The 8,948-nt window shown below is 35.4% G+C and overlaps 1 pseudogene across 1 annotated transcript; it reads right to left on the reverse strand.

Annotated features, from left to right (window-relative positions):
- Positions 1-5,841: 5,841 nt before the first annotated feature.
- On the reverse strand, positions 5,842-7,455 carry LOC147523894 (LIM domain-containing protein WLIM2b-like; annotated as a pseudogene). Its single transcript, XR_015196808.1, has 5 exons — positions 7,186-7,455; positions 6,774-6,873; positions 6,649-6,677; positions 6,466-6,555; positions 5,842-6,301 (listed from the first exon to the last, which is right to left on the reverse strand). The product of XR_015196808.1 is annotated as an LIM domain-containing protein WLIM2b-like (transcript).
- Positions 7,456-8,948: the final 1,493 nt, after the last annotated feature.

Genomic DNA, 8,948 nt, shown 5'->3' on the forward strand with positions numbered 1-8,948 from the left:
AGCGACTATTGAAGAGGAACACTACACCATAACAGACTATTTGCAACGGCAAAAAATCGTTGTTAATCATTTTTGCAACGTTTTTTAAGTGTTGCAAATATGGCGTGGGTAAAGTGTTGGAAATTTTTGCAACGGTAAATAAGCGTTGCAAACAGAAATTTCCAACGGTTATTAACCGTTGCAAACTAAACTTTCCAACGCTTATTAACCGTTGCAAACAGAAATTTCCAACGCTTATTAACCGTTGCAAGAAAAACTTTCCAACGGTTTTTAAGCGTTGCAAATATTATTTGTAACGCTTGTTTATGCCTGTTTCGTTCAAAATTTTAGCAACGTTTTTAAATTTGTAACGGTTATGAACCGTTGCTGATGGGTTGCAAATAAAAAAAAAAATCCTATTTTATTTTGTAACAACCAGCTAAACCTGCCCCATATTGAAACAAACATCTCAATTCCATGATAAAGTCCCCATTGCCTTTTCATACCATTTGACAAGTAAATAATAGCAAACACAAACAAAATACTGAAAAAAATAAGATATTCTTTAAACCATGTATGCAATATAACTTTAAAATATTTTTTAAGAGTTACAAATTCATATTTACAAATAAGGGTAACATATTCAATACGATTTTCCAAGCAATCTCGAATCATTGCAATACCAAGTATTGGTGATGTCTGCACTCACTATAAGTTCTAATGCGGCTCCACAAAGTCCATCTAATTTCTAAAAATTCACAAAACAAATAATGAACTTAAAAATACAATAGTACTAATTAAACCCGTGCAATTAATTAAATATTTGAAAATCCACCTAAAGGAAGTAAGAAGTTGAACAAATGAGAAAATAGAGGGTGGAATTTTAAGCTTTTACCTTGACAAGGAGCTTGAGGTGAGCATGATCATTTGATTGGGAAGTAATTATTTTGGTCTGCTTCTTGCTTTTCCCTCCATCAAATTGATACCCTACACAACACATTGAACGGCAACAAAATGATCTATCTAACTATTCTAAAAGGCTTTGAAACACTTTATATATAAACAAAAACACCACTTCTATAAACCTAGGACTGTCCAAAAATATTGTCCTGCATCAACATGTACTAGCAAGCCATGGATCCAACATAACTCTAAAAAGGAGGGGTCGGAACATAACAATGTATAAAGCAGGTTGGCCTACTTTGTACCAAGTGAAATTCAAATTTTCAAACAAACACTTGTGTCAAATGATAATATATAGAGCAAATAATGTGGATTCTCTAACCATGACACCCAACTAGAAGCATCTAATAATCAAGACATTAGTTTCAAATACGGAGATAAATGGAGTAGAGAAATTGTAGATAAAAAGAAAGGTAAGAAAGAGTTGTATGAAAGATTTGTCCAACCTGTTTTATATTTCTTAATCACAATGCAAACTCTAGTCCACCAATAGGGAAAACCAAACCTAAAAAGTCAACAAATAATGATAAATTGTGAAGACATTGACACGTGGTCAAGCCACGCGTCCTTGTAAAGTTAGTATAGTGGGTCATAAAGAACAATGAGGGTCATGTGCTCCATTGCTCCGTAATATATATAAAGTATTCATTCCATGACTAGCTATGTATGTACTAGTACAACTGTGCAAGTTATGAATGAAACAAAACTTATGTGTCTGTGTACTTAGTCAAATATGCACAATATATTACTTCCCAATAAGTGGAAGCTCAAAAGGAATTAATTGTGTGGAAGAAACATACAAAATCTTAATAGTATTTAGCTTCATTTGCAGCTTTAACACGTGACTCTAAGTTGTGCTCATCAAGAGAAGAATTAAGGCTTCGAACATGCGCCCATGCTTGATATTCCAAATCTCTAGCTTCTAGTACTTCCCTATAGAACCAACAAAAATATATAATTAAACTAATCACATTCTTTATATAGTTATTTTCAATTGCAAACACTAAACTCAGCACAGAGAAATCCACTACGTTTTCTACTTTTCTTTTCCACTACATGATACTAATGTAATCGCGCTCACACAAGCAGGCACACACACAAAATAAAAAAATAATAACACAAAAGAAGAAAGTCGAGCAGCGGTACCCACGAACCAATCCCCAAATTCATCACATATCTTGTTATGGTATAGTTAATTCATGAGGAAAAGTCACTACAAGTCTACAACGAAAGAGCAGATGGCTTGATGGTACGTAAGTTGTCTAGAATAAGGAAAAAGAAAATGGTAGATTAACTTGTGAATAATGAGCTGTTATATCGAGGTGTTTACTAGTATTGTAGGCAATGATCATTGATCAACACAAATTTACATACGTAGGGCACGACGGCAATTCGCAAGAGAAACAAACAAAATATGAGTAAACCTAAAACATCTGTAGGAAATAATGAACAAAATCTCTCTCCCACACACAGACACAAAATCAATGACTTTGGTGGTTCAAGAAAAGATTATTAAGAGCGTATAATGAATGTGACTCGACTGTCGTACTGTGCATATAAAAAAACCAACCATTATGCAGCACTGCAACAGTAGTCTTGCTTCACAGATCAAACACTAATGGCTAGTGCTTTTCCACTAACCAGATAATCAATCAAGTTTTGCAGGTTTGCATATAACACTAAGAGTGAATGTTCAGAATCAATAACTGATAAAAAAAACAATGTGTTCAGAACAAGTTGACGACATGGTATTAAAATGGCAACTACAGCTGACTTGGGTATACAACCAAATATAAAGTTAGACATCCAAATCATGGCCTAGGCCACATGAAAACTGAAAAGGCGAGATGCAATAACAAACTTGAGAACAATTAAAAAGAGGAAATTAATCAACTAGGCAAAACAAAATAATATCCAAATTCAAGACAACAACAATACCATAAGGAACGGTATTGTTTAAAACAGCTTTGTGATACCTTTCTCAAATCCCATAACCGAAAAGATTCCAGTCTTGGACCTTGAAGCTTGAGACTGCTAGTTTGAAAACATCAGCCATCTGCATGCATCCATATTGCATGGCAGGAACAGCTAAACCAGCTCCTACAGTCCTTGTGCTTTCACTAAAAGGGATGAATCCATAAACATGATACAAAGATTATTAGGATATATACAAAAACAAATGATCGTCACGATAACAAACAAAGTGCAAGAACTTTATTCTAGCAGGAGTCAAAACCCAAATTGCTCACAAATTGCAGGAGTTAAAACCCAAAATACTACTGTAGTAATGTCAGAAGCCTAAAACAAAAAAAACCCATCAAGTATCATATTTATTCTTTTTCCACAAAATACTGGAAACAATATACGGTATCCAAGTGTGGATGGAAGCTCTTAGCTCTAGAACGTTGAAATGCTAAAGAAGCTATATGGTCTTATGGTCTAACTGCTAATTAAAACACTAGATTATATTTTTCTGCAGTGAGAAAATAACAGTCGAAACTATTGAAAACTGGTTGTCAGAAGAATAACTTCTGCTAAAGGTTTTGCAATTAATATAAGTGCCACCCGCTTTTGCTAAATATGAAATTGTGTTATCTGTTCAAAAGTGCGTATACCAGTTATTATTATTATTGTTATTTATGATAGATCGTTTTGTGAAGTCGAGACCGCATATGTATTGATGTCTTTAGCTTTACGCCCGTTAGTATTTACACTATGACTATATGAAGTACCCGTCGTTCATAAACCCGGAATCATAGCTGCTTCGATGCAGTTAGTTTTATACTCGTCCGTGGTCGTATCTTGCAAATGTGACTATTTTTTTTTTTTTTGTTTTGAACGGGAAGTCAAACTTATTAATTGATTTTTTGTTCATAGGGCCATATTATAATAATAAACAGAAATAAAAGGACAAAGACCTAATTTCTACACTATATGATAGCCGGGTTTGTAGGAACCACACTTCTCAACCGAACAGTGTATAGTATTTCTAATATCTCAATTTTAAGATTTTAGAACCACCTCCCTACGTTTATTTAAATTATATCTCTCCTATTTATTAATAATTACAATTGGCTCCCTGATCTCTATTAAAATTGAACCACCTCCTTCTTCAATAATTGTAGGATAGTCTTCTTAATTTAAAAGCTAAAATTTATGTATAGGAATTGTATATCTTCCCCATTTTTACAAAATTGTTTCTCTTTTCTTAGTGAGAGATTCACAAAAAATTGTTTCTCTTTAGTTTTTTTAACAATTTTCATTTTAGTTCTTTACAACTTGGCGAACTGATGCGTAGCACAGGACACATGCTAGTACTACAAAATATAAAGGGACATGACCTAAAAATATAAACCGGTTTTCTAAAGCCTTTGCGAGACAAATTGGAACGAGTCTATCATTGGGTTTGGAGTTTGGAGTGACATTTGGAAGCCAATTCTGTTATTGGGACACGATTCGGCCCAAACTGAAGTGAAGCCCTATCACAGATGGTATAAAACATCAGGGAGCGACTCTAGAGGACAAATGGGCCGAAAGAGAAACTCTAGAGGACACGTTATTTTTGTAATCACTCACAAGTTTATCTTTGATGCGAAATAAGATCGGCTCGAGTAGATGAAAGGTCAAGTATACCCCTGAAGAAAAAAAATAAACGACCCGACCCAATTGAAACAACTCGATTATGAACATTGATTATTCATACCCACAATAGGTTCATACCTATCTATGTATAAACAATAGCTATGAACATTGATTGTTCATACCCCCAATTATGAACATTAGCTATGAACAATGAGTATTCATACCTATTTAAGCTATGAACAAGCATTGTTCATACCTATCCATGTATGAACATTGATCCAGTTATGAACATTGATTGTTTATACCTACCCATGCTGAACATCAGCTATAAATATTGATTGTGGCTATGAAAACATGAACCCAAAACAGATACGAACAATAATTGTTCATACCCCAAATTATGAACATTAGCTATGAACAATAGGTATGAACAAAACATATAAGAATAATAAATGTTCACACTCAAAACAGATATGAACACGGATTGTTCATACCCAAAACATTTGTGAGTGGTTTCTAAAATAGGCTGTACTCTAGCCTATTTTGGCTCAAAATTGGTCCTCTAGACCAATTTCTTGATAAAACATTTAGTATTAGCCAAGTGGCAACCATACACTCCAGTATCCACTACCCTTGTGCACGCTCTTTAACGATGCACCTTCAAACGGCTGAAACAGATACATTCATTTCTGGTTGGTTGAATGATTCCTGAGTTATTATCGAAAAAAAAAATGATTCCTGAGTATGTAAATGTTGGCGGAGTTTGATCCCGGAGACAATTGTTTGACAAAATGCCTGAAACTATGAAACGGACGTAGCTAGTATATTGGAATTTAATGATTTCCCAATTGCCATTGTATATATTCCATGAAGCGCCATAGAAATTTATGTTTCTTTTATACTTTTCTGTAATTTATGCTAGATGAAGCATAGTTGCTTTTCAAAGAGATGCCATTTAATTTGAACATTATAACTGCCATTTTTAGAGCTCTGCTTAGACGTTGCAGTGTTAGGAATGAGTTCACGTTAGCAGAGAAGGTGATGGCGAAGGTTTGATGTGTTAAGGCTGGGCAGGCAGCCACTTTGCTAAACCAGTAAATAGAATGCAGAGGGTTAAAAACACAGAAAAAAAGAGCATGCCGGTAGTCACTGTATATGTACGTATTAAATGCAGAATGAGGTCGTCCAGGTTTCTCTTATTTTGCCAATAAAATAAGTGCAGGACCATTGCTTTTGAATACCCAGCCTAAGTTTTCACCAAGAATACTGTGAATACCATGCATTTAAATGAACAATGGACAGTAAACAGAACGCAAATGACCCGACAGTTTTAGATACGATTTCCCTCTTGATGCGGAAATGTGTTGGCATGGAAAAAGAATTCAAACTTAAAGAGTATATTCTCTGCCTCCACTGAAAAATACGCCAAAAGTTTTGAACAGATGGAAAAGGGTAAGAACGTCAATGATTAAGGCACACTTATGATTGGTCTTGTGTCTGGTCTGGTTCTGGTGCTGTTTCTGTGGCTGCTTCCGTATCTGATTCTGGTACTGGTTCTGGTTTTGGTTTTGGTTCTGGTACAGATGCAGCATTACGCCTCATTGAAGTAGCCTTGATTAAATGGTTGTAGCTTCCCTTCTCTTTAAACAACTGGGAGAAATGGTGCTTGCAATAAAGGATTCCGGCCCAAAGCAGCATAAGATGAAGGTGTGAGGGCGCATCCACCATGAGCACACTTGAAGCAAGATTTATGGTACGATTCTCCCTCTACAGTTACCTATAACAGATATTATCAATTATACATATGTAAGAATCTGTGAATAGATCAATATTTCTTATGTTCATACTAGTTAAGAAAATTGGTTCCCACTATCGTAAGGAATAAACAACTGAAGACCATCCCAGTGGTAAGAATATAGAGCTCGGTAATATAATGCAAACCTTCTCCAACGGGTAAGCTGTTTTCTTGCAAGTGGCACATTTATCCTGTGTCCCAGAGAACATAGCAGATAGCTTGCTAGGTGCCCTTGGCTGTAAAAGATTATATAAAAGATTTCATCAGATATCAAGCATCCAGTCTCGAGAGAATCACAAAACTAATAAGTGGATGGATTTGCAAGTTACCAGCTCACTTTTGTTCTCAGGCTTTGGAGCTGGACATAGATCATAAAAACAACAGAATACCATTAGCCTAACTAGGTTGATGACATATGGATGGAAATTATTTAGCAGCAAGAGAGGTTACTCACACGCATGAAAATTCTTACTGAAGCTGCCTGTCTCCTTGAAGAGTTGCTCAAAATGAGGCTTGCAGTAGAGCACCCCATCCATCGAGGAATAGCTGCTCATCTGTGTTCACGTATTAAACGCGCTTAATTAATTAACGTATTCCGCCAATACAGAAAGTTGGCACTATTTAATTCAATTCATGGCATAAACCATGATTTTAATTTGTGAAACCCCTAGTAGAAGTTAAACGTTAAGTAGACTTGTGTTCAAAACATTTGTTTGATGTGATCTAATATGAATTTCATCATGGCTTACATGTTTATAACGTTACAGTCCGTACAATTTTTTTCATTCTGCATATTGTTATCTTCATATACACTGAATAATCAGGTAAAGGGCCAAACAGATTGAGCTAAAGCGTTGTCTACATACCACAAGAGTTCCTTTGCAATGGCTGCATTTGAAGCAGGACTTATGATACGGGACTCCATCTGCAGACAGCAAATCAACCACGTAAACAGTCTTCTCGCAAGCATTGCACTTCTGCAGAGTCCCGGTGAATGACATTTTCTTTTCCTTATTCTTCTATTGAAGATCTGTAAATAAAAAATGAAAAAAAAAAAAACCAAGGAAAGAAAGATATTCCAATCTTAATGAGAATGATTGGAATAAAAACTAAAAGTTGGAGGTGCAAGAAAGAATTCCAATTGGAGTTCTATAATCTTATATCCCAACAAAATTAGAGGAAAGATTGAACTCGTGAATAAGGTTAATCACAACCTTTTTAAATCACATTATATCGGATCTTAGCGTTTCTTTGTAATGACTGGCTTGGTTGTCAGCAGGACACATGATTGAAGCTCCAAATACTTAGGAGGTATTGGAGATTAAGGTTACAAATATAGCCTTTAATAATTAAGAGACAGATGATATCCTGTCATCCTGACCAAGTCTGAGAAAGAAAAATAGCTGGTACTAAAATAGCAACAATTCAGCTATTTTTCTGTTGGCAGTTGGGTGGTTATAATTGTTTTGTAAGTTTATTTTCTCTTTACAATCTCTACAACTGGAAATTATGTACGCACCATAACCAAATACTAAAAACCTTCATCTAAATTTATTCGGAACTTAAAAGGCACTTAGGTGTAAGTTGTGTAACTCGAATTGTTATACCAGGAAAATGTTGGGTCATCTGAGAGGAAATCCAAAAGTATCTCATATTCATTGAATGCAGAGAGAAACCAAACAAATTGAATTCATAGCTTCTATTCAACTAAAATGAGAAAACCACTACTCAGCAAAATTAGTTGAGAAAAACAGGAAATGTTGCCAAGTAGGTCTGAACGTTAATACCTAATATTCTATTATATCAACCAATTGTAACATCGCATTAAAATTTTGTCTTGAATATAGATACCTCCGTCAATATTTTCCGTGACATTTCAGTGATCCCGACGTATTCCATAGCGTGGAGATCTTTCGCCATGGTTGTACAGTTGAATTACTGTATTTGAAGTAGTTGAATAAATTGTCTAAATAACTCGTGGCTTAAGTGGCTGTTCAGTACATTCCCAATGAATGCAGTGGATATGTGACTTGTTTGTTATGATGGAAACACTATGGAAAGGAAAGGAAAATAAGAGTGGTCCACTTTTTCCATAGTTTTTAAAGCGTTTGTTTACCCATGGAAAGAAAATGAGCTTCTCCATATGAAAACAAAATCATATAAATAGAAAAGGTTTTGTGTCCTTAGCTAACCCCTGAAATTTTTGTGGAAAGGAAATAGATAGATAGGGCTTACTACTAATACACCCATGACCCAACAATACAATTATTCATTTCCATAGCTTTTGCAAACAAACATGATTATTCATTTCTCCAATTTTTACTTTCCTTTCCCCAGTTTTTACTTTCCATGAGTTAAAATTTAACAAACACACCTTTTTACCTCTATATCCTTCAAAACCTTTTGGGCAAAAGTGAATATGCCACAGGGGTGTCAAAATGGCCCTCAAACCCTTAGCCCGCCCGCTCCGACCAGGCCCATGGGCGGAAAAAACCCTCAAAATTAAGCCCTCACACATTTTGTGGGTCAATAAATCCGACCTTCAAGCCTTGGAGGGGAGGGTATGGGCCTAGACTTCGAAACTTAAGCCTTCCCTTAAGCCCGGCCCTCAACATTTATTACATATATT

This window comes from Coptis chinensis, chromosome 1 (assembly GCF_015680905.1).
Source record: "Coptis chinensis isolate HL-2020 chromosome 1, ASM1568090v1, whole genome shotgun sequence".
Lineage (NCBI taxonomy): Eukaryota > Viridiplantae > Streptophyta > Magnoliopsida > Ranunculales > Ranunculaceae > Coptis > Coptis chinensis.